General features: G+C 38.6%; 1 long non-coding RNA gene and 1 pseudogene across 1 annotated transcript in view; one reads left to right on the top strand and one right to left on the bottom strand.

The window, feature by feature from the left end:
• The window catches only part of LOC103657409, a 260,401-nt gene that overhangs the window by 155,938 nt on the left and 76,777 nt on the right, over positions 1 to 27,686 (top strand). The window lies entirely within an intron of this gene.
• LOC103657408 lies at positions 65 to 3,851 on the bottom strand (annotated as a pseudogene).

The raw sequence follows: 27,686 nt of genomic DNA, 5'->3' as shown, positions 1-27,686 counted from the left end.
TTATAAACACTGCGATGCTTATGCTGGTAGAAAGCAGAGCATGGTGACATTGTGGAGAGCAATCTTGGCGTTCCTGAAGTTTTAAGACATAGTGCTTTAAATCATTCCTGAGGGGGAAGTTCCATCATTTGACATTTGCCATAATTGCTGAAATTTTCAAACTGCTGTTCATGGGGATCAGTTTGTTAACTGACTCGTGTTTGCTGAGCTATTATCAGTGCCCTATTCCTAGAGAAACTTCTTACCTTCTGAACCATCTCTTATTGGATCCTGGAAGATAAGTCCAAAAGGATCATAAGTAGTTTGTGAGTCACTCAGTGTAGCTGGGCTAAGGAACTTCTTACCTTCTTTCCTTGTATTAGTTAGAGTCAGAGGCTCTGGGCCCAGTGCTTGCCTGGTACCCCTTCACCGTGTGCTCTGAAACCAGCCGCACAGAGCTGGAGGGAGATTGTAGAGGACTTTCAGTCCATTCATTTATCCTCTGTCTGTCCCCTGCATGGAACTGATGCCTTCTTTCCTACTCACTTTCATATCCTTATACGCTGTCTTACACAGGACAGACTTCATGTGGGTTGTACAAACGAAGATAGCAAGTCTTACTTATGGATGCATGTTGTATAGGTTAAAGAAAAATCACATGGTACAAGAAAGTGACAAGAGCAGAACTTTGTTTTATTGGGGGTTCAAGACTGTTCTTTTTGCTTTGTCAGTGTGTAAACTAATGTGTACCTGGAAATGAGTGGAAGGTTCTCTCCAGAGAAGAAGAGAAAGAAAGAGAGAGAGAGAGAAAAAAAAAAAAACCCTAAAATGGTTAGAGTCATTTTCTGTTTGTTCCCAAGTAGGATGAATAGAAGAGACCCTTGCCTTATACATGAGGAAGACTTAGAACTTCTTTGTGAAAATAGCACATTATTAAACCTTTGTTTCCTGGATTAGTCCTCTACCCCCACCCAATAGTGTTTTAATCATTGGATTTAGTCTGTTTGAGGATTGATTAGTAGTGGATGAAAAGCAGAAAGCATCCATTCTGGGAAAGGGGGAAAGTGTACTGCAGAAGCACAAGGTTTGTATTTAAAGAGAAAAAAAAAAAAAAAGAATAGAGAATGGCTGTACTTTTGCTTTAATCCAAAGCACTGAGCTGCATTGTAGAAAATTCTTATATAGATGTTTCTAACTCATTGCTTTATTTTAAATCCTACCATAAGAGGTCAGAATGACCACATTTCCCCCCCAAGGTTCACTGGAGTTTATTAGGGAGTGGAGAGGGAGGCCAGGAATCACCTGGCCACCCGCATTGCTGCTGACATGTGAAGATCCTGCCTGGCTTGCTCTGGTCCTTTTGGACAGAGGCTGGTCATGCAGGCAGTAGCCTCGAGGGGAGCTGGTAGGAGTTAGGGGGTACCTTCAGGCAGTCCCCCTCAAAGGATGATCTGGTTGGTGAAGTTGCAGCTCAGCTCCTTGTATGGCAAAACACTTGAGGTCAGGATGAGCACCTCAGCAGGGATCAGGACACAGCAGCCTAGCATGGTGATGGCAGGCAGCAGCTTCCCATCCTTGAAGAGGCTCTCACTGTCCATGTGTGCTTGGGGGTTGTTGTGATTGGGGTCCTTGGGGGTACCCTCCACACCGGCCCAGCACCCCACAGTGCTCTCTCAGCCCACAGTGGTGTGAAAAACACATGTGTGCTCCTGCAGCATGGCTCCGTGGAGAACAGTGCTCTCTTGGAGCTGCACACCCTTGCCCACGGTCACCACCTCCCTAGTGGAGACACTGGGGCCCAGCACAGCTGAGGGGGCCGCCTTAGCTGTTGGGTGGATGTAAACATTTCCTCAGATTTGTGGACCCCCTCGGGTGTGCTTGGCCGGTCCTTCTGGGAGATGAGGTAGTACTGGCCCAGGCAGAGTCAGGAGGCATAGACGGCTGAGCCTGCAGACTTGATCTGGCTCCAGATACCATCAGTGTGGGGTGGCTAAATCTGGCCCTGCCTGGCCAGGGCCAAGAACACATCCTGTTCCAGGTGGATGGCGCCTGCCCTTGGCCACAGGCCTGAAGAAGTCCCCCAGTTGCTGGCGGATGACTCCTCCATCCTGCTGGTTACGTGGGAAGACATCCCCAAGGCGTCGCAGGGCTCCCAGGGAAAAGAGGTAGATGCCGCAGTTGACGAAGCCACTAACAAACATGCTGGGTCTCTCCACATAGTGTGGGACCTTGTACCTCGTATATCTGTGGATTCTCCACATTGTGGCCGTAGTGGAGGGATTGTGTCCCAGTAGCTGTGGTGCCAGGGAGTAAGAAAGGGTGAGGCTGGTGTCTGTTAGCATTCAACACAGCCCTCAAAGGGAAGTCGGAACAGACGTCAGCCTTGAGCACGAAGAAGGCCTCAGGGTGCCCCAGCCAGGATCTGGTCCCAGAAATGGTAGAGACCATCCCCTGTGCCCAGGGGTGCAGATTTCTGCAGGTACCTGACTGGAAGGTTAAACTCCTGCTGGGCAGCCTCCAGAAATTGGGTGAGGGGCTCATCAGGTGGGTAGAAGCCAATTAGCAGCATCTCCTGCACCCCAGGGACTTGGCCAGAGGCTTCAGTGTGGTGCTGTATCATAGGGACCCCTGCCACTGGAAATGGGTTTAGGCACCTCAAAGGACAGAGGCCTGAAGTGGGTCCCCTTTTGAGGGCCTCCAGTCAGGGTCACAGCTTTGAGCATGATGGCACTTCCTTCCTAACCCCAGCTCCCTTTATTTCAGCCCTGGTGCAAGCTACTTTACTTTTTTTTTTTTTTTAAATAATGGAAGAGGCTTTGAGATTTTTAAAGTTTTTCTTTTCCAAAGAAACGGATACAGGAGAAACAATTTTGCTTATGTCACCTGAACTAGCATATTTTTTTTTTTTTTGCATCCACTGTGTTTACTCATTCACTCAACACTCGCTATATTCAGGGCCTATGTGCTGTGGGGATGTACTCAGGGAAAGAGCCATCATCCCTGTCTATGAAGCTTGCATCCTGGTGTTGAAAACACATGTTGGGAAAGGGAAGAACAGGATACCAGGAACCTCAAAACCAGTGGTCAGAGGTCCGGAGTCTGGGAGGGCTGCCCTCGGGGAGAAGAGTCATATTGTGTCTTTACTCCTTCCCTGGAGGGTCCAGGCAAGCCACGATGGTGGTCAGGACAGAATGGGCAGAAGGGATGGAGCCATGCTGATGGGCTTGAAAGATGTGTAGGAGGTCCCACCTGCCTTGGCACCGAGCGTGTGCTCGGGGGTGTCAAGAAGGCGCTCCCTGCAGCCGGTGAGGGTCAGGACTGCAGTGGTAATGTGTTTGGTGCTGAGCAGCTCTGAACTGCACACACCTGTATCCTCTCGCTGAATCGCCACTTAAATTTCAGTTGGATCCAGTTTGCCGTACTCTTGTCTTCTCTTGTTCTGCACGACCTCCCTGGGATCTCATCTGCTCACGCAATTTCAGTTACCAACAATGAACTAATGAATTCCAAGGCTAGGTTTTATTGAGAAAATTTAATATTGCCTAGTAGAGGCTAGCAGGTAATGCTTTATTTTGTAAGAATCATTGGCATGTGGTGAGTCAAAGGGAGAAATATCTGTTCAGATTATGACGATATTATCTAACAAAAACTCTGCTGATTTTTAACTTCTTTAATTTTTCAAAGGTTATGATTCTTATTACAAAAGCCATTATTCTTAGTTTTATATTTAATCAAAGACAAACATTAGATGAAGTGCAAAGTATACTTCAGTAGTTTTCAGAAACTATGAGAAACTATGATGGAAAAGATAGAATTCTTTCCTTCAAGTGATCAAAAATCATGTTTTGTTTTTACTTATCTTCACCTTGGAAGAATACAATTTTTATACATATATTTATATTTTTTTCTTTCTTCGTTTTTCTACAAAGTTACTCATCTTATATAAATGGATTCATTTGAATATTTATGTCACATGGATCCACTAGTTCAAGACAAAATGGTGCCATTCATATATATATTTGGCAAGGACCTGGCCAATTAGTATTAAAGGGTTGATAATTGGTGGAAATCTGTAACCGATGGCTGCTTAATGGACTACCATCCATGAAGAAATGAGTCTGTCTCATAACCATCTGTGTAGAAACCATTCACAAACTACCCTTAGCCAAGAGTTGACTACTGTGGCTTTATTTTAATGGTGATTTTTGAGGTATCTCTTGACTCCAATTCATCATTACCTCTCTTTATCTTATTTTGTTTGCCAAGTCTCTCAATATGTTAATCTCACAATGCAGATATTTAATAAATATTTTTAAATAAATTACTGATACTAAGAAAATGGTCCAGACTTTGAAAGTTCCAATTAAAGATGAGAGAACAACCTCTGCAATGGGGTATCCGAAGGTCTGTTAGTTAATACTGAATTTCTCCTTTTCTGAATTTAAACTTTTTTTCTAGAAGGGCACCCCCCCCCAAAAAAAAAACTCTTTTGAGGACTAGCTTCTTTTTGGATTATGTACGCATTTCTTTGTTTGCCTTGTCATGTTCACTAATATCAGTAGATACTTTTTATTGCTTATTGATTGCCAAGATTCTGTAAACCTCTTAAATTGGAAGGCACTAAGTAAATATAATTGAAATAGGATAAATCAAACTTGCTTTCTGGAACAGTCAGTCTCAAAGTCTAGAATGATCTGTGTTGTTGGGAGCACTGTCTTGCATGAGGGGTTATTTGTATTATCATAAGCCAGTTTATTTGTTTTTTAAAATCATAAACCAGTTTATAAGCTGAGCTCTTTACTATCCTGAAGGGCTTCCCTCAATCACATTGTATAAAATCACCACTGCTGTTGAGAGAAATTACAACTATTTGGGCTGAAACCTTTCCTTAGGTAGAATCCAGGAGGGCGATGAGAGGGGCCTAGGGCAGGCTAGGCTGAATTAGGGTAGTTACTTGGGATAGCTTCTCCTGGACTTGGAAGGGGGACTAAGGGACAGCTCTAATTTCAGGGAAAATTCAAAAGGAAAGTTTGCCTTTAAGGTCTTTTCAACTTTGTATTATCTCCTCTCTCTTAGAGTACTAGGTTTTCATTCTGATCTTTGCCACTCTGCCAAGCTTCCCTCTCCCTCAAACAGCTCTAACTTTGAACTCTACCTAGATCTGCTCATTTGGGAGAAGCTCAAATTAGCTCTGACTTGTTTTACCCCACTGTTTTTGGCCCTTATTTTCTCTGCTTCTCTCCTTCTTTTACCTTCTAAATAAAACTTCCAGCATGATATAGAGAGGAAATAATGCAGACTTGGAATTCAGACAGACCCTAAGTTGAAGTCTTGACTTTTTCCCTTTCATTAGCTGTTGTGGGCAAGTAATATCATGACCCATAGAATTACATGGGTGAAGTTGTGCTGATTATATATACTGGCAGTAGCTGAAAAAACTTATCAACTTAGCCCATTCCCAGAAGGGGCCTAATCTTACATGTAGCTACTTAGAAATACACAGAGAGTCCAGAAAAGTGCAAAAAATTCTTATGTGTCCTCCCAAGGTCACTTCTTAGAGCCAGCTTTACTTCTTGCAGGGCCTGGAAGCTCTCTTGTCTGTCAGCTTTTTCCTTTTCTTTGCTTCTTCCTACCTAAGTTCAGTTTCTCTGTGGCCAAAGCTCATCTAAGAATGTCCAGGTATCCAGAATATTTAAATGGAACATCCATAAAATAAACTGACTATTCTTTTACTAATATCAATCTCTCAAAGGATAATTTTGATACATTCTTATATATGAAGACTTTCTATCCTCCAGAAATAAGGATGGGAGAGACTGAAGGAATGAAGGAAACAAAACAGTACACTGATCGTTCCATTAAGCTGGGGGAGAATGGGGCCAGACCAATGTGTGAAAAGGCACAGAACCTGGTTCTGCCACATGTATAAAGCACCCACACTCAAGAGATAGTCTACAACAGATGAACAAAAAAACTCATATCCGTTTTTTTCCATTTATATCATGTATTAACAGAATGCCTAATTAAACTGAATTTCTACTGAAGTATTAAAGTGTATATAGTGGGGAATGGAAGGGGCAGGCTCAGAGAAATCTTTAATCTGTACAGTTTGAAGCCACTGGGGGAGACATTTAAGTGTATTGAGTCCTACAACAGTGAATCATTATTATGTTTGTATAGGAAATTTCTATCTTTTATTATTAACTCTCAATTACCAGAAAAATAGGTGCCATTAATTTTGTTCTAAACTTTATTTAATTAGGATATTCATTTTTTTATTATGTTATGTTACTCACCATACAGTACTTCATTAGTTTTTGGTGTAGTGTTTCATGATTCATTGTTTGCGTATAACACCCAGTGCTCCTTGCAATACGTGCCCTCCTTAATATCCATCACCAGGCTAACCCGTCCCCCCAACACCTTCCCCTCTGAAACCCTCAGTTTGTTTCCCAGAGTCTATAGTCCCTCATGGTTTGTCTCCCCCTCTGATTTCTCCCCCTTCATTTTTCCCTTCCTTTTCCTAATGTCCTCCATTCTATTCTTTATGTTCCACGTATAAATGAAACCATATGATAATTGTCTTTCTCTGCTTGACTTATTTAATTTAGCATAATCCCCTCCAGTTCCAGCCATGTCCATGCAAATGATGGGTTTTCATCCTTTCTGATGGCTGAGTAATATTCCGTTGTATATATGTACCACATCTTCTTTTTTTTTAAATAATTATTTTTTATTATGTTATGTTAGTCTGTACCACATCTTCTTATCCATTCATTTGTTGAAGGACATCTCAGCTCTTTCCACAGTTTGGCTATTGTGGACATTGCTGCTATGAACATTGGGGTACATGTGCCCCTTCTTTTCACTATATCTGTATCTTTGGGGTAAATACCCAGTAGTGCAATTGATGGGTCGTAGGGTAGCTCTATTTTTAACTTTTTGAGGAACCTCCACACTGTTTTCCAAAGTGGCTATACCAGCTTTCATTCTCACCAACAGTGTAAGAAGGTTCCCCTTTCTGCACATCCTCTCCAACATTTGGAGGAATAAGAAGCATTCTGTTCTGTTAATTTTTGCCATTCTAACTAGTGTAAGGTGGTATCTCAATGAGGTTTTGATTTGTATTTCCCTGATGGCTAATGATGTTGAACATTTTTTCATGTGTCTCTTAGCCATTTGTATGTCTTCTTTGGAGAAGTGTCTGTTCATGTCTTCTGCCCATTTTTTGACTTGATTATTTGTTTTTTGGGTGTTGAGTTTGAGAAGTTCTTTATAGATCTTGGATACGAGCCCTTTATCTGTAGTTTCATTTGCAGATATCTTTTCCCATCCCGTGGGTTGCCTCTTAGTTTTGTTGACTGTTTCCTTTCCTGTGTAGAAGCTTTTTATCTTGATGAAGTCCCAAAAGTTCATTTTTGCTTTTGTTTCCCTTGCCTTTGGAGATGTATCTTGAAAGAAGCTCCTGCGGCCGATGTCGAAGAGGGTACTGCCTATGTTCTCCTCTAGAGAACATAGATTCCTGTCTCACATTGAGGTCTTTCATCCATTTAGAGTTTATCTTTGTGTATGGTGTAAGAGAATGGTCAAGTTTTATTCTTCTATATGTAGCTGTCCAATTTTCCCAGCACCTTTTATTGAAGAGACTGTCTTTTTTCCATTGGATATTTTTCCCTGATTTTTCAAGGATTAGTTGACCATAGAGTCGAGGGTCCATTTCTGGAGTCTCTACTCTGTTGCATTGGTCTGTGTGTCTGTTTTTGTGCCAATACCGTGCTGTCTTGGTGATCACAGCTTTGTAATATAGCTTGAAGTCAGGCAACATGATGCCCCCAGCTTTGTTTTTCTTTTTCAGCATTCCCTTGGCAATTCAGGGTCTGTTTTGGTTCCATTCACATTTTAGGATTGTTTGTTGCAGCTCTTTGAAAGATGCCAGTGGTATTTTAATAGGGATGGCATTGAAAGTGTAGATTGCTCTGGGCAGGGTAGACATTTTAACAATGTTTATTCTTCCAATCCATGAGCATGGAATGTTTTTCCATCTTTTTGTGTCTTCTTCAATTTCTTTCATACGTGTTCTCTGAGTTTCTAGAGTATAGATCCTTTACCTTTTTGGTTAGGTTTATTCCTAGGTATCTTATGGTTTTTGTTGTTACTGTAAGTAGAATCGATTCCTTAATTTCTCTTTCTACAATTACATTATTAGTGTATAGAAAAGCAACTGATTTCTGTGCATTGATTTTGTATCCTGCTGCATTACTGAGTTGCTGTATGAGTTCTAGTAATTGGGGGTGGAGTCTTTTGGGTTTTCCACATAAAGCATCATGTCATCTGTGAAGAGAGAGAGTTTGACTTCTTTGCCAATTTGAATACCTCATTTCTTTTTAATGTCTGATTGCTGATGCTAGTACTTCTAGCACTATGTTGAACAATAGTGGCGAGGGTGGGCATCCTTGTCGTGTTCCTGATCTTAAGGGAAAAGCTCTCAGCTTTTCCCCATTGATAATGATATATGCTGTGGGCTTTTCATAGATGGTTTCTATGAATTTGAGGAACGTTCCTTCTATCCCTACACTCTGAAGTGTTTTAATCAGGAATGGATGTTGTATTTTGTCAAATGCTTTTTCTGCATCAATTGAGAAGATCATATGTTTCTTGTCTCTTCTATTATTAATATGTTCTATCACATTGATTGATTTGCAAAGGTTGAACCACCCTTACATCCCAGGAATAAATCCCACCTGGTCATGATGGATAATCCTTTTAATGTACTGTTGGATCCTATTGGCTAGGGTCTTGTTGATAATTTTGGCATCCATGTTCATGAGGGATATTGGTCTGTAATCCTCCTTTTTGATGGGATCTTTGCCTGGTTTTGGGATCATGGTAATACTGGCCTCATAGAATGAGTTTGGTAGCTTTCCTTCTGTTTCTATTGTTTGAAACAGCTTCAGGAGAATAGGTATTATTTCTTCTTTGAATGTTTGGTAAAATTCCCCTGGGATTCCATCAGGCCCTGGACTCTTGTTTTTTGGGAGGTTTTTGATCACTGCTTCAATTTCATTACTGGTTATTATTGGTCTATTCAGATTGTCAATTTCTTCCTGTTTCAGTCTTGGTAGTTTATAGGTTTCCAGGAAGGTATCCATTTCTTCCAGATTGCTTAATTTATTGGCATATAGTTGTTGATAATAATTTCTAATAATTGTTTCTATTTCCTTGGTGTTATTTGTGATCTCTCCCCTTTCATTCATAATTTTATTAATTTGCGTCCTTTTTCTTTTCTTTTGGAGAATTCTGGCCAGTGGTTTATCAATCTTATTCATTCTTTCAAAGAATCAGCTTCTAGTTTGCTTGATATGCTCTACTATATTTCTGGTTTCTACTTCATTGATCTCTGCTCTAATCTTTATTATTTCTCTTCTCCTGCTTGGGTTAGGGTTTATTTGTTGTTCTTTCTCCAGTTCTTTAAGGTATAAAGTTAGCTTGTGTATTTAGGATTTTTCTATTTTTTTGCGTGAGGCTTGGATGGCTATGTATTTCCCCCTTAGGACCACCTTTGCAGTATCCCATAGGTTTTTGACCATCGTGTTTTCGTTCTCACTGGTTTCCATGAATTGTTTAAGTTCTTCCTTGATTTCCTGGTTTACCCAAACTTTCTTAAGCAGGATGGTCTTTAGCTTCCAAGTGTTTGAATTCCTTCAAAATTTTTCTTTTCTTTTTTTTTTTTTAAAGATTATTTATTTATTTATTCGACAGGATAGAGACAGCCAGCGAGAGAGGGAACACAAGCAGGGGGAGTGGGAGAGGAAGAAGCAGGCTCACAGCGGAGGAGCCTGATGTGGGGCTCTATCCCACAACGCCGGGATCACGCCCTGAGCCGAAGGCAGACGCTTAACCGCTGTGCCACCCAGGCGCCCCCCTTCAAAATTTTTCTTGTGATTGAGTTCCAGTTTCAAAGCATTGTAGTCTGAGAATATGCAGGGAATAATCTCAATCTTTTGGTATTGGTTGAGACCTGATTTGTGACCTAGTATATAGTCTATTCTGGAGAAAGTTCCATGTGCATTCGAGAAGAATGAGTATTCTGTTCTTTTAGGGTGGAATATTCTGTATATATCTAATGAAGTCCATCTGGTCCAGTGTTTCATTCAAAGTTCTTCTTTCTTTGTTGGACTTCTGCTTAGATGATCTGTCTATTGCTGAGAGTAGAGTGTTGAGGTCTCCTACTATTAAAATATTATTATCAATATGTTTCTTTATTTTGGTTAACAACTGGCTTATGTAGTTGGCTGCTCCCATGTTGGGGGCATAGATATTTACAATTGTTAGATCTTCTTGTTGGATAGATCCTTTAAGAATGATATAGTGTCCTTCTGTATCTCTTACTACAGTCTTTAGCTTACAATCTAATTTGTCTGATATAAGAATTGCTACCCTAGCTTGCTTTTGAGGTCCCTTGGCATGAAAAATAGTTCTCCATCTCCTCACTTTCAGTCTGGATGTATCTTTAGATTCAAATGATTCAAAATGAGTCTCTTGTAGACAGCATATGGATGGGTCCGGTCTTTGTATCCAATCTGCAACCCTATGCCATTTCACTATGCATGTTGGGAGTGATTATTGAAAGATATGATTTTACCCTCACATTGCCTGTGAAGTCCTTGTTTCTATAGATTGTCTCGGTAAATTTCTGGTCTATATTACTCTTGGGGTCTTTCTTCTTTTATGAATCCCCCCCCCCTTAATATTTCTTGCAGGGCTGGCTTGATGGTCACATATTCTTTCAGTTTCTGCCGGTCTTGGAAGCTCCTTGTCTCTCCATCCATTCTGAGTGACAGCCTTGCTGGATAAAGTATCCTTGGCTGCATGTTCTTCTCATTTAGTATCCTGAATCTGTCTTACCAGCCCTTTCTGACTTGCCAGGTCTCTGTGGACAGGTCTGGTGTTATTCTGATGTTCCTCCCTCTGTATGTAAGAAATCCCTTCCCCCTAGTCACTTTCAAGATTGTTTCCTTGGATCTAAGATTTGCTAATTGTACTATTATATGTCAGGGTGTCGGTCTGTTCTCAGTGATCTTGGGGGGGGGTGTTCCTCTCTGCCTCTTGGACACAATTGCTTGTTTCCTTCCCCAGATTAGGGAATTTCTCAGCTACAATTTGCTCAAATATATCTTTTAAACCTCTCTCTCTCTCCACCCCCTCGGGGATCCCAATAATTCTGATATTGGAACGTTTCATGGTGTCATTACTCTCTCTCAGTCTGATCTCTTGGGCTTTAATCTCTTTTTCCAGGCCTCCTTGGTTTCCTTCTTTTCTGTCATCTTATCCTTTAACTCACTAATTCGTTCTTCTGCCTCATTTACCCTGGCAGTCAGAGTATCCAGTTTAGACTGCATTACATTCATAGCATTTTTAAGTTTGGCCTGATTAGATCTCATTTCTGCCCTTAGAGATTCTATATTGTCGCTAATATTTTTCTTGAGCCTATGTATCGACCTCGTAATTGTAACTCTGAAGTCTATTTCTGACATCTTGGTTATATTCATATCCATTAGGTCTGTGGCAGAAGCCACAGTCTCTGCTTCTTTTCTTTGTTGGTGGTTCCTCCTCTTAGTCATTCTTTTGCGGGGTGGTTGAGGGAATGTACAGAGTCCAAAGTATTAACCACGACCCAAGCAAGATGCACCTGTTTTATAGGGACCTTAGTGTTGTCGTCCTCTTGTTCTTCCAGTCTGTCTTCTGGGCCTGCCACACTGTTACTCAGGCAACCCTGCTTGGGCAGAGTTGCCCTGCCCCCTGTCGGGGTGGGGGGGGTGGACTTGGTGAAAATCATATTTTGGGGGCCTTTGTTTTCTGGTGGCTTTCCCTGGTGGCTTTCCACGTCTCTTCTGAGAGTCAGGGCATAAGTGACCATATCCAAACCTCTGTCTCAGAACAGAGAAATCGCAGTCTGCTCTTCACTGAGCTCTCCAGGCCACGTCTCCATTTCTGTCTGTGCGGCTAAAAACTGCAGCTTCCCGGGTTGTGCACCCCACAGCAACACTCCCAGTGGTGGAACCCAGGGCCGGGCACATCTCTGCCCTTTGTGCTTTTGAAATTGTGCGCTGCCCCTGGTTTGTGCTCATGCACCTGCAGCTCCTAGATCCTGTCTGGGGGCTGCAGTAAAGTCCTTTCCCTGCCACCGGGCTACGAGTCTGTGTGTGGTCCCCAGTGCGAGTGGCTTTTGTGTTCCGGTGTTATATCACCTTCTCGTTGCCAGCTTATGGCGGCTCCCTCCCCCTTCTGTTTATCTTCCGATATCTGTGCAGAAACACGGCTCCCTGCTTCACATCTCAAGACCACTGGAGGTATTCTGTTTGTAGAGATCCAGATATATATTCTTACATCTCAGGCTGATTTCATGGGTGTTCAGAATGGTTTGGGAGATATCCAGCTAAATTCAGGGGACTGGTTGAAATAGGGTCCCCTACTCCTTTGCCATCTTTTCCCTCTCCCAGGATATTCAGTTTTATATGTGCTTAGCCTTTAAATTTTATAACTAATTTAGTATATTTTTCTTTGCAAGACTCAGGGCCAATTTTCTGAGCAGTATTTGTTGAGCGTCATGAATCTAGGATAATAAGATGAGGGCCTCTTTTATAAATTAATTATGTGTGGTCTGTACCATTTTTAAAAATAAAACGTTTCCATTCACTCTTAAATTTTTTTTATTTTTTCCTTTAAAAAAATGTTCAGTAACTTACCATTATACAATTAAGGAAATTATTTCTTGGACAGTTAGAGGAAGTAACAGACGATAAAGAGTGTAGTATGATAAAGGGGTATAAATCACCCCAGGATCATCAGAAAAGATTCAAAAAAACTTGCGAGGTATTATATCTATAGCTGTTCACCATAGTTCCCAACCACTGCTGTGAGGCCTTCGTCTCTTCTTTTTTTTCTTCCTAGTTTTATTGAGATATAACTGACATATAACATTGTACTAGTTTAAGGCATACAACATAATGATTTGATATATGTATACACTGCAAACTGATCACCACAATACGTTTAGGTAACATCTATCACCTCACACAGTTACAAATTTTTTGTGATGAGAACTTTTAAAATCTACTCCCTTAACAGTTTTCAAATGTACCATACAGTATTGTTAAATATAGTCACCATGCCATACATTACATCCTCAGAATTTATTTATTGATAACTGGAAGTTTATGTCTCTCTCTTCTCGAGTACGTGTGCTCTGCTTGCCTCCAACCTACCTTTATCTTGCCCCCAGAGACTAAAAGTTCCAAAAGAGGCATTCTTAACAAAGCAGCGTGTTTTATAATGATTGAGATTTCACTTAAATGTAGGGAATCTGTGCTTATTCCTTTACGTAGTAAAGGAAATGTGGCACGAACGCCCTAGTAATTTCTGGAACAACTGTTTGGGAGTTCTTTATGTTTCCCTAATGAGACGGGAAAACAAAATTTCTAGGTAAGAGATTATAAAATTGACAGGATCATAAAAATACAGGTAAGTATTACTCCTTAGGGTACTTAATAAAGAATAATAAAACCATAACATGCAGAGACTGTTATAGTGACATTTAGATATTTAGTGTGCATCAACTAAATAGCAAGCATCACGATAGATGCTCTATACAGAAAGGTGAGGAAATTGTTCCCATCTATGAGAAGCTCACTATCAAGCTAAAAGGAAGGCACTAAAAAGAAACAATTAGATTAAAATGTGGCACCTGTTCTAACAGTGACCTGGATAAAACGATGAAAGAACAGGTTTTAAAAGTGTTTTATAGTCAGGTGGTAGCTTAGTTATTGAGGATGCCTGGATCAATGCATATCTGCTACATAGGGGGCACAGCAAACAATATATGAGGCACTTCAGAGGAGTTCTGCATAGGAAATGATGGAGAAAGGTCAAAGATGTTCATATGCTGGCACTTGCAGGATCATTCATCAGACCATCCAATTATAAACACATTGGGCAGAGTGTGAGATGCTAAGGAACGATGCTAACTCTGATCTGAAGAGGTTTTGGGAGAGACAGAATCTGACAAATGAACCGGAGTTCAGCAGCATATATCCTTTAAGAAAACACTGAAGGGGAAATTCCACTAATGTTTCTTGCAGCAAGAGTGGAAACTTCCTTCAGATTACAAACACCATTCAACTGGATTTGGATCCCAGCTCTGCTCCTTATTTTCTCTGCAACTGGGTCGACTTCTCTGATCCTCAGTTTCCTTGCCTTTGTACACCACCCTCATAGAGCACATAGAGCTTTTGGTGGGGATTAATTCTTTTTTTTTTTTATTAATAATGATTTTTTATTATATTATGTTAGTCACCATACAGTACATCCCCGGTTTCCGATGTAAGGCTCGATGATTCATTAGTTGTGTATAACACCCAGTGCACCATGCAATACGTGCCCTCCTTACTACCCATCACCAGCCTATCCCATTCCCCCACCCCCCCTCCCCTCTGTAGCCCTCAGTTTGTTTCTCATAGTCCATAGTCTCTCATGTTTCATTCCCCCTTCTGATTACCCCCCCTTTCTTTATCCCTTTCTTCCCCTACTGATCATTCTAGTTCTTATGTTCCATAGATGAGAGAAATCATATGATAGTTGTCTTTCTCTGCTTGACTTATTTCACTAAGCATTATCTCCTCCAGTGCCGTCCATGTTGTAGCAAATGTTGAGAACTCATTCTTTCTGATTGCTGAGTAATATTCCATTGTATATATGGACCACAACTTCTTAATCCAGTCATCTGTTGCAGGGCATCTCGGCTCCTTCCACGATTTAGCTATTGTGGACATTGCTGCTATGAACATTGGGGTGCATATGGCCCTTCTCTTCACTACGTCTGTATCTTTGGGGTAAACACCCAGTAGTGCAATGGCTGGATCATAGGGTAGCTCAATTTTTAACTTTTTAAGGGACCTCCACACGGTTTTCCAGAGTGGCTGTACCAACTTGCATTCGGTGGGGATTAATTCTTGCACAAATTTACTGGGCATTATGTTAAATGTTTTTCATATTTATCTAACACAATCTTCAATCACTTCAATATATTATATCCTCATTTGGCAGGAGAATAAATCAAAGTAGTTATCCCAAGAACACATGGCTATAAGTTGTAGAGCCCAGAATGGAATCCTGATCTTACTCCAAAATCTAAGCTGATATAAACTATGTTCTCATTTGACAGATGGTTAGCACACGAAGGCAGTCAAAAAACGTCATTTCTAGTTAGTTAATTAATCAACAATTTTTTAGTACTAACTTTATCCTAGGCATTCCATTCAAAGCCAAAGTAAAGAACTTATCAATAGAGATTTCATCAAGATAAAAAATGATATAATCTGCTATTTGTCAAGATAGGGAATGATAAACTCAAGATCAGACCTCATCTCCCATGGAAATAATGTGCTAATACTTAAAAATTTCACTGATGGTTATAGCCATCAAAAAGACAATTTAAGGAATAATTTTCAACTCTAAAATCTAAGTTATACAACATTACAGTATTTTATGGACATATAGCTATAAATATATGAACTAAAAGATAGAATTCTGAAGATAAATTTTAGAAAGAATATGAAGTCTATGTATATCGATTTATAACAACTTTTGTATCTATATCTATCTACCATTATATCAATCTGTCTTTATATATATATATACACACACACACACATATATATATATCACACCAAGATGATATCAGAATTATTATGCAGGAAAAATAGTTAGGCACTAAAAAGGAAGGCACTAAACATAATCTGATAAACATTTCAGATTTTAGATTCAGAATTTAAAAAAAAATAATGCTAAGTCAAATAAGTCAAGCAGAGAAAGACAATTATCATATGGTTTCACTCATTTATGGAACATAAGAAGTAGGAAGATCGGTAGGAGAAGAAAGGAAAGAAGAAAGGGGAGGTAAACAGAAGGGGGAATGAACCATGAGACACTATGGATTCTGAGAAACAAACTGAGGGCTTCAGAGGGTTGGGGGTGGGGGAATGGGATAGGCTGTTGATGGGTATTAAGGAGGGCACATATTGCATGGTGCACTGGGTGTTATATGCAACTAATGAATCATGGAACTTTACATCAAAAACCAGGGATGTACTGTATGGTGACTAACAGAATACAAAATTATTATAAAAAAAGAAGCAATTATAGAAACAAAAAATAAAATAAAATAATAGTGCTCATTAAGAACGACTTTGAGCGCTATAGGGAAAGGATAATTAGGAGTGGGTTAGTTGAATAATGATTGAAGGAGTAGTTTAACAAGCAAGTGCTGTACAAAATCACGAAGATGTAAAATTAGCCCTGGATAGGCAGGTAATTACAATCTGTTATTACTAGAACATGAAGAATAAGGCAGTATTATTGGGAAGTCACTTGGAGAGGTGGAGAGTCAGAGAGGCTATTGTGATTTTTTTGGAGATTTGCTCTGCTGGAATTTTTTTTATTGCATAGGTTTTTGCAGTAGCAAAAAGGGAGAGAAATAGATAGCAGTATGGCCACAGAAGCATCAGCTGATGCTTCTGTGGCCATGCTGCTGGGAATATACTGGGACAGTATAGACTGAAATGGGATGAATGTAGAAAAAGAGATCAGAAGACAATAAAAAAGAAGAAGATCAGATGAGCATTAGGTTTGTCTGTATGTCAAAAATTTTTGGTTAAGATCTTTGCTCCCTATTGAGGAAGGACTGATGATTAACACAAGCCTCACTCATGTTATGAATCTATGTATTTTAAATTATTTAAAATGTATTTGTATCTATATCTAATCTATACTTATCCATAAGTGTTTAATTGTAAATTTACACAATCTGTTTCTTTAGTCTTCATAAATATACAAGTTACATTTTATTTAAGTAATTAAACATGTGTTAAGCATCTAGTATATTTGAGGCTCTATATTAAGAGCTCAATCTACAAAGATGGATAAAACATTGATCCTGGCACTTTAAGTACAGGTGAGCAGTGAAGGAAGCAGGTGAATGCAAATGATTTTAATTGTAATTGCCCTTCTGGTTTCTAAAGCAAGTCATCTTATTTCTTACCTTTTTAGACCTTTCTGTCCTCATTCATGGCTTTCATGCCCTTAAGGTTTTAGGAATCCCAAACCCCATGAGAGAGATGCATTTCTTTACCCAACAGTTCTGCAGGACCGTACTGGGGAGGTGGTCCCCTGGTCTTTCATTTAAGAGAAGAGGATCAGACAAATAGCCCTGCCTTTAAACTTATTTAACACTCCCAAATAATAAGGACATGGGCTTTTGATAAAAATCTCTTATTATATTTACCATGAATTTCTTAAGCTCTACCTCAACATAAATTATACTGCATATTCTCAGGTTTATAATTATGTGGAATCTATTTGTAACTTGCTTAAATGAGACTAAAAAAGGGAATTGTGGATTCAAATCCTAGACTAAATAAATCTAGGCAAATATTTTTAACTTCTATTAATAATTTGCAATATAGCTAATAACATGCATCAATTTCAATTGGAGAATTGTAATAATAAACCAGTTAACAAAGTCAGCTGTTTAAGAATCAGACATATTAGTTTTCTCTGCCTCTTGATCCATTGCTTTTTAAAGCATTGGAAGATTCTATGATTATATTTAAAAATATGTTTTTTAACAAGGCAAATAAACACTGATATGCAGTTAAAATATGGATTGTGATCGTATTATTTAAACAGAAAACTGATAATTTTAGATTTTTCATCATAATGTTAAGAAATACTGTGTATATATTGAAAATATTTGTTAGTTTGAAAATCAAAGTAAAGCCATTTCAGAAGAAAACAATGTTGTATAATATGATTGGAAAAAAACCTTCTCTGGCAAAGGTTATATTTTTCCTATTCACAGAGGGAAACACTAACATGGTTCATCCCAAAGCTCACGACAAATTGATTTTTTTTATTGTGATAAAAGCCACATTACATGAAATCTGCCTCTTAACAATTTTTTAAGTATACAGTATGCAATAACAACTTAGGTAGAATACAGTGCATCTATTCTCAAGCTTTGCTGCAGAATTATATTAACATGGTAAACTTCCTGGTGAAGATACCCAATAGATCTATCCTTCAAAAAATATTCTATTTTATTTTAGAAAATATTCAAGGAAAACTTTATTCTCAAATTTTCCCAAAGCAACCACTTCTTCATTAGTAATTAACCTCTCCACATATAGCTCTTTTTTTTTTTTTAAAGATTTTATTTATTTATTCGACAGAGATGGAGACAGCCAGCGAGAGAGGGAACACAAGCAGGGGGAGTGGGAGAGGAAGAAGCAGGCTCCCAGCAGAGGAGCCTGATGTGGGGCTCGATCCCACAATGCTGGGATCACGCCCTGAGCCGAAGGCAGATACTTAACCTCTGTGCCACCCAGGCGCCCCACATATAGCTCTTTTTAATTTCAACCAAAATAATAGTAGTTTACTTGAAATTTCTCCATAACAATTTAGCAACTGTCGCAGCTAATTTTAATCATTTAAAAGCTTTCAGTCAAGTAACAGAAGAAGATGGCCATCATTGCAATGACATATGTCATAGAAAGAAAAGGGGACCCATCTTACCAACTAGGTTGTGTGTACCAATTGCAGATTTTTTTTCTTTTTACTATAATCAACTTCCAGATTAATCATGCTAAAATCCTAATTCTCTGTGCCACGTCTCTCCTCAAAATTATGCAAAGACTCTCCTTTGATTATTGGACATATCCAAATTCCTTTATGTGGCATTCAATACTTTCTGAAACCTAATTCCAACTTAGCTTTCCTGCCAAGCCTCACCACCTGGGGACAAAACATAACTGTTTGTTTGTAGTAGCCCATCACAGAAAGTGGGGATTGGAGGGAGTTGAAACTTAGTTCAAGATTCACACAGCAGGACAGGAGCGAGATGGGAAATAGAGCCTGCACCAGGGTTGCTTGGAGATGGGGCAGCCAGGCAGCCTCAGAAGATGCCCAGCCATCTCAGTTGTATTGCTGGAGTCAGGGTGGAAGGTCAACCAGGTAGGATCTCTGTAGGGAATCCAGTAGTCAGTAACAGAGACCACCGGGTAAGGGACAAGAAGTGGTTTATGCCAGTAGTTTGAGAACAATATCAGGTTCTAATCTACAGAAGAAATGGTGGAGAAGGTTGATGATCAGAAATAAAAAAAGGCAAGAGATGCTCCCAAAAGGGGTAAAGAAACAGGTAATAGGTTTTATCTGAAGGTGAAGTCCAGAATCTGACTGGTAGAGACAAAACAGCCGTAGTATAGGAGTCTAGTGGATTTGGGGTCTGGTTTTGAGGGTGACTTAATTTTAAGTCTCATCAGATGAAAGGATTGAGATTGTTGATGTACTTTTTACCTTAGTCAGAACTTGCTAAGGGACGAAGTTAGACTAAATTACTCAGGAAAGAAAGATCAGAAAACTTGGGAGTGGACAGGCAAAAACATCAGAGAAGAAGAAATGATAAGAAGCTGATGTTTCCAACCTTACCTCTCACTCCTCCAAAATGTCAACTGACTCTCCGAGTTAACGCTCTTTACACAGAATTATTATTTTCCCCATTCCTCCAGCCTTTGTGCATGGTACTTCCCTATCTGAATGTAATTCCACAAACATTTATGAAACAAATGCCTTATGTCAAGCACTGTTAGAGATGAAAAGAACAGAATCTGTTCTCAAAATGTTATCTAAATTTCAGGGGTTTCCAGTATTCCTCCTGAATCCTTACTGCTTACTCTGTCTGCTCACTTCCTTAACGATATGACTTGAGATATTTTGCATCTTGGGGTAAATGTTAATATTAAATTCAGAATGTATATTACCATTCCACCATCACTGGATTGCAATTTATTTAGGGTGTTAGGTATTATGTGTTAAAACTTTCCACCTAGCATTATAGGCAGAGTAAGACCTTAGTAAGTGCTTATTGATTTACTGGCTACTTTAGTCTTAAAGTTTGGTGGTTATAAATTTCACTTGTCATTAGGGCTTTTGCATTAGTTCATGTCAATATGCAATTTTGTCAGATATTTTAAAATCCTTTAATACTTTGAAATTTTAGAGAAGAGGGTTGAACTGTGAAAAGAGAAGCTCTGTGACAAACGATTCAACCTTCAAGATAATATTTATTTGTATCTTTAGAATTTATGTAGGGAATGTCTTAATTTTACAGTCTAATTGGCAAGAATTTGCTTCCAGGGCTTAACAAAACCTGTGGCTATGCAAAGCTGAAGAGAATTACCTAAAATCTTTGGATGTATAATTGAATAGCTCCATCTTAATACAATGTTAACTTGATTTTTTTTTGTTGTCTTGTTTTATTGCTTATAACGTTATTTATTGCCTGTAATGTTAAACTCAAACTTATGAGTTAGCGTATATTAAAAATTTAAACAATTATCTTAATTAGATATTAGAGCAGGGTTTGCAGTCACTAATGAATCATAACAAAATTTAAGAAAGAGAGACTCAGATAAACACCTCATTCAGTTATGGAGAAAATTATAATTGGGGAAATGTAATCCAAATAGAAGCTGGCTGTAAGGGATTCAATACATAATGCAAGAAGCAATTATCCTGCCCTTTTGAAAAATTATACCACTCTGGTTTTTTTCTCTTCAAATTTAGAATTTTTCCTTAATAATTAATCAACTTGAGAGTTGAGACTGGACATTTTTCGGTACTATTGAGTTTGGGTAGGGTACTCTCCTCAAGAATCAAATATGACTAGATTCTCAGAATATAATTCTTTATGGGCTTTTCATAGTGTGAAAACATTCTGGAAAAAACGTAGTTTGTATGATATAAGTTATTCCTATTAGTTGTTATCTACAAAATATTGGGTAAAACAAACTATATTCATTGAAATGATGCTCTTTCAATCCCTTCTAAAGCAGCTATATGGATTGCATCATACTATACTTTTCTGCAAACCACAGTAAGGGCCCAGGCATAGAACTCCTGAAGGTAATTCACTGCATCTGATTTTCACAAGGACTTAGTTAGAATGTCTATGTTTTGTATGTGTGTGTCTGTGATGGATCCTAGACCAACAGATACATAGGCACATTTTTCTTTTCAGATGATGCCTCATTAAAACAAACAAACAAACAAACAAACAAACAAACTCATTTAGACTTTGTAAAGGAAAAACCCTCTTGTGTTTCTTCTCTACGATGCACACAGAACACTTCTGTGACTAGACATGTCTGTTTTCCACACCAGACTATTCTCTGATACCAGTGGGTGTGTTCTACAATTCAATTCAGTTCTGACACTAACCAGAGTTAGCACAGACCCCATAAGTTAAGAGCTCAGTCCCACAAGACTGTCCCTCATTGCAGATGTCAATTACAAGTCCAGATTGTCACTTGTGCTTCTGACTGACTGGCTGTAAATCAGGATTCCCATGAACCTCTCCTCCATTTCAGTAATTTGTAGGATGGCTCACAGAACTCAGGGAAACAATTTACTGGTTTAACATGAAGAATACAATGAAAGATAAAGATGAATAGCCAGATGAAGAGTTACACGGGGCAAGGTCTGGGAGGGTCCCGAGTGTTGGAGCTTCTGTCTTGATGGAGTTAAGGTGTACCACCCTCCCAGCATTTAGATGTGTTTACCAACCCCAAAGCCTGCACTTTTGGGATTTCAGGGGGATTTCATCTCATAGACATGATTTATTATTAACTTGATCTCAGTTGCTCTCCCTGTTCCTGAGGATGGGGGTGGGGTTGAAAGGTCCAAGCATCTAATCATGGCTTGGTCTTTCTGGTGACCAGCCCCATCCTGAAGCTACCCAGATTAGCCTCATTAGAAAAAAGGCTCCTATCACCCAGGACATTCCAAGGGATGTAGGAACTCCGTGTTAGGAGCCAGGACCAAAGACCAAATATTAGAATAAAAAATACCCCCAGTGCTCTTATCCTTTAGGAAATTACAAGAGTTTTAGGAGCTCTGTGCCAGGAATGGGATGAAGAAACCAATATATAGATTTTCTATTATTTCACAGACTTTCTTCCACGAAGAACACCGCCTCAGTTTGCTTTATTTGCTTATTTAGATCAGTATAGCTGCATATATGTTATAATAATTATTCTCGTTTTGAAATAATTTTTTTATGATTCTCCTTTGTTTCTTTTCCCCTTCTTTTTTCTACCTGTTTAACTGGCAGGTGAGTGGACGAGGGGACACATCTTTGCTTATTTTTTTGAGAGACTACATTTGTTGAGTACCTACCATATTCTGGATCATACTGTTGAACAACTGCCTTATACTCTGGTAAAAGAAACAACACAAACAGCTGAAGCACCTAAAGAATAGGAAGTGCCTGGGTGGCTCAGTCTTGGTTGAACCTCTGACTTTCCATTTCAGCACAGGTCAGGATCTCAGGGTTGTGGGATCAAGCCCCTCATCCAGCTCTGTGCTCAGTGGGGAGCTTCAGGATTCTCTCCCTGCCTCCCCCCCGCCCCTTCACCACATGCTCTCTTGCTCTCTCTCTCTAAATAAATAAATCTAAAAAAAAAATAGAATAGAAAGTGCTATAGTGTCACGATGACTTTAAAGCCTCTTGACTGACACCCTTCTCTGCAGTGACTAGTGAGTATACAACACTCCTTAGGGAAGAGTTAGGGCTGAAGAAATAGGATGTCAGTGAAGGTCTAATAATAATAGCGATAATATGGCAAGAACTATTTTTAAGTGCCTATTGTGTGCCAGGCCCTATAATAAGTACTTTCCATGTATTGTTCCATTCAAACCTTAAAACAGTTGTCAGGTCATCTTAACTATACTCATGCTCTTTCTCATGAGAAGAGCCAACTATACGATTAGAGTTAGGTCCTTTTCTTTCTCTCTTTTTTTTTTTCTTTTTCTTTCTTTCCCTTTCTTTCTTTCTTTCTTTCTTTCTTTCTTTCTTTCTTTCTTTCTTTCTTTCTTTTCTTCCTTCCTTCCTTCCTTCCTTCCTTCCTTCCTTCCTTCCTTCAAGATTTTATTTATTTATTTTAGAGAGAGAGAGAGAAAGCATGTGTGAGTGAGCAGAAGGAGGAGCAAAGGGGGAGGGAACAAGAATCTGAAGCAGACTCCTCACTGAGCATGGAGGCCCATGTGGGGCTTGATCCCCTGACCACGTGATCATGACCTGAGCCAAAAGCAAGAGTCTGGTGCTTAACCAACTGAGCCACCCAGATGCCATGAGTTAGGTCTTTTTCTGATTTTATTTGTGGAGATTATTTTGTTTGACTTCTTTCTGAGAACCTCCACTGAAATGACAATAGATCTGGAATTGATTCAACAGCAATAAAAGTAGGATGCTGTAGAAAATGCTGACAAGATTATTTTCTTCTGTTGAGTACTTTTCCAGATCCCAGAGGGAGATGCTACTTCAGTGAGAAGTCTTGAGTATGATGCGTCTTATTTTATATTTCTTTCCAACTGAGATAGGCTCAAGCCCTCAACTTTTCATTGAACTATTAAAGAAACTTCCCAATGATTTCTCTGAGACTTCTGCTGGTATTATTTAGCTTGCAGTCTGTTTTCTCACAGAACTATTTGAGAAAAACTTTTAAACACTTCTGAATATGATAACTTTCTTTCAGAGAACTTAATGCTCTTCTTACAGAATGAAAACGAAGCTCCTTAGAATGACATTTAAGGCTGTCATCCTGTACCCCCATCTATCTTTTTAGTCTTTTTATTCTTTCATTCATTCTACACTCTACCAACTCCTGGCTACTTTTCGATCCTAAGGAAATTTTGTGTTTGCTGCTGGGAGGGGTGCAGAATCCAGACTTTAGAGCCAGATACCCAAGTTTCAACTCCAGCTCTGTTTATTACCAGCTGTGTGACTTAAGGCAAATTACTTAGCTTCTCTGTACCTCAGTTTTTTTCTTTATAATGAGGATATTTGTAGTATCCATCTTATAGGGTTATGGTGAGAACTAAATGAATTTGTATATGTAAAGCACTTACGATTTGCATAGGGAGAGTGCTATGTAAATGTCATTTATTATTTTTTACCTCTGCTAATTCACAGTCATATTGGCCTGGAGCATCTCCCATTTCTAACCTCTCACAATTTGCACTTTAAGACACTACTCAGATGCTGTCTTCAGTATTAAGTCTTCCTAGACTCACTACCTATAATCCAGTAGTTTCCTATTTTACCTCCTTCCTGTTTATTCCTATGTCTTATTAGACTTGTACTTATATTATGCCATCCATCACATTGTGTTTATAAATCGTGTTTTCTTTCCCTCGGGGTCACTGTTGCTCCATGAGGGAAAAGACCAAAAGGCTCAGTATGTGGTATAATAGGGAGATCAATATCTGGATTCCTAGAAATCTAGGTTCAAATTAATTGAAGTGTGATGAAGGCCAGAGTACCTAATGCCTGCAAATCTTAGTTTACTCACCTTTAAAATAGGTACATAGATGTAACTTTATATGATTATGTCAATATTATCCGCATTGTGATATTAGCTCTAGTCCCCTTGATCTTTCAACAAATTTTATAGCCATTTCTTTATTTTTCTCGTATATTTATATGTAAACAAATATGGAAGTTTAGAGAGATTGGGTAAAAATGAAACAATAAGGATTTCCTCGATAACGAGAAATATTAACATAATATACTTTCCCCTAAACACTTGAAATCATGTAGTTTCTCTGAGAACGTTTTATGCCTTTCTTTGTTTATATGATATAACCTTTCTCTTTGCCTAGTAAAACCATCAGTTATAAACTGGGAATCATTTTCCCCACATGTCTCCTCAAAGCAAAACTCTTCATGAACCAACTTTTCAGATGAGCAATTGTGGATTATTTTAAATCCTGAAGGTTTTGAAATTTCATGATTTAATAATTTGGAGGCCTTCTTTTGGGAATTAATTTTCTTAAAGCCTACTCAATATAATATTTTTCTTTATGCCACTTTCTGTAAAGGCTGTTCTCAGAAAATCAGTTAAGATTTCTGCTCAGTGCAAATGTCTATGAACAGAGCTCAAACATTCTTTATGTTCTTTAATCAAGTATCCTTCAGCTGGAGCCAGAGAGAGCTAGCTTGTAATATTGCTTGCATCTTTTAAATAAGAAAATTAGAGGATGAGAAAATTTTAGATGTATTGAAGAAAGAAATATATAGCAACTTCATGTCTTTATGCCTGCTAATATCTACTCAATAGGTTGAAGTTTTTTCCTCAGCTTTAGACTGCATTTTTTCCCCTCAAATATTCTTCTCCACCTCCATATATTATGAAATTAATTCATTGGGGAACTATAAACTAATATAGCATTTTGGGGTATGTTTTTCTATTTCAACCATTGTTTTCCCAGTTTAAAAACTTTGACAGCTTTGACAAACTGCCTTTATAACTAACAAAATGGGGGGCGCCTGGGTAACTCATTTGGTTAAGCATCCAACTCTTAGTTTCAGCTCAGGTCATGACCTCAGGGTCCTGGGATCCAGTCCTGCATCAGCTCCCCACTCAGCAGGGAGTTTACTTGAAGATCTCTCTCCCTCCTCCTCTGCTCTTCTCCCCACTCGCACTCACTCTTTCTCTAGTATAAATAATCTTTAAAAAAACAGAAATAACAAAATGGAAGAGCAATGTAAATAAATATGTTTATTGCTGTTGCATTAGTCAAGGTTCTCCAGAGAAACAGAATCAAAATGATACCTATACCTCTTTCTTGCTTTTCTCTGCCTCTCTCTCTCTCTCTGTAAGCAGATTTATTATAGGAATTAGCTCACATGATTTTGGAGGTTGAGAAGTCCCATAATCTGCCAGCTGCAAGCTGGATAACTAAGAAAGCTGGTAATGTAATTCATTTCAAGTCTAAAGGCCTGAGGACCGGAGGAACTGATGTTTGAGGGCCAGAGAAGATGGACGTCATAGCCAAAGCAAAGAGCAGATTTGCCCTTCCTTTGCCTTTTTGTTCAATCCAGACCCTTTCATTTAAACTAACTGAAAATGAACTATGAAATGACAAATATATATAATCTATGGTAATATAAAGCATAGTTATTATATACACTTTACTCCAAATGATATACCATGAAGTTCTGCTATTAATTCCTAATTAATATGAGTTGAAATTATTGAAAACTTTCAGTCAAATGTTTGTTTTACCTTTTTCTTTTAAAATTACCAGTTTTTACTTCCATGATTTTTTAGAGTTCAATTTTAAAGCAATTTATTATCACTTATCTGTTGTATCTGTTTACGATTAAGTTGGCTGTACCTGAATGACTTAGAGTGGCTGGAGCAAGATAGAAGATTTTTTCTCTCTCATGTAAAAGAAGTCTGGAAGAAAGCAATTCAGTAGTATCTGGTGACTTTTGATTTTCATCAGAAATACAAGTTTTTATGTCATGCTCTTCATTCTCAGTGTCTGGCTTCCATGCTTCAGATTTCCTTGTGGGCTGAGATGGCTTTGCAGGCTCTAGTCCTCACATCCATATCTCAAGCAGCAGACAATTAAAAAACAGAACATTGCCACTCTGAATTAAACTAGGGTTTTATAATTAAGGGAGAATGGAATAATGGATATTGAGTGGGAACCAACAGGATTTGTATCCCTCCACGTAATCTGCAAAATGCAGACCACTAATCAATTATTATAACTGAAAGCTTATTTCTGTATTCATGTAATGCTGTGGCTTTGTGCAATGTCTGTGTGTTTTTCACTCAATTGCCATCGTGTTTTGTCTCTGAAGTGTGGGGATTTTTAACTGATTTGCTTTTTGGTGACAAAAGTAACATCCTAATTAAATTGGTGTTGGAAAGAATCCTTCATTATGCAGAAATGTAGATACTGTAATAGTTTCTATTTGAAACTTAAATATCTTCCTCAGCTGATATATTATTGTAAATCATCTCATGCTTGATAATTGTAAAGACTGTGTAGTAGTGATAGTGAGGAAACAAATACAAGCTAACTATGTCATATTTTTATTTATTTGATATCATATGTCATTTACTATTTGTCAGGTAGTGTTTTTAATTCCTTTGCAAGTTTTAACTCATTTAACTTTTCCACTCTCATTCTCTCAAGAGTATATGGTAGGGTTTCCCAGAAACCACAGGACTTGTGAGCCATCTCTCTGATGGCTAAAGGAATGTGTGCTTATTATTCTTGCACTTTATACATTTCTCAGTTTTACATTTTTAAATAAATATAAATAGATATAATATACATAAGCAATAGGTTTTTGAGGTCCTCAATAATATTTGAAAGTGAAAAAGGGTCCTGAGACCAAAAAAAGAAAAAAAAATCACTGCTAGAATACTTGAATACATTAAAAATTATGGTTAACATACTATAATCCATCCATCAATCAATATTAAAAAAAACTTTTAACTATGTTTAGAGTACGCTAAGGTGGAAACTAAGAAATAGAATTTATAGTTCTGTTGAGGTAACCAAATGTGTGTGTGTGTGAGTGTGTGTATGAATCAATGAGCTATTGGCATAATACTAAGAAACCACACCAAAACTAGTGGCTTAAAGCAATATGCACTTATTATCACACACAAGTCCATAGATTGACTGGCATGTTCTGCTGGTCTTGGCTGGACTCACTCATGTATTGCAGTCAGCTGTGTATTGATTGCACTGTTGGGACTGGGAGTGATTCAGGTAGGATGAAGGGAGATGCA

Source organism: Ursus maritimus, unplaced genomic scaffold (genome assembly GCF_017311325.1).
Source record: "Ursus maritimus isolate PB19 unplaced genomic scaffold, ASM1731132v1 scaffold_29, whole genome shotgun sequence".
NCBI lineage: Eukaryota > Metazoa > Chordata > Mammalia > Carnivora > Ursidae > Ursus > Ursus maritimus.
The sequence above is the reverse complement of the archived record's forward strand: the minus strand, read 5'-3'. Positions and strand labels throughout refer to the sequence as shown.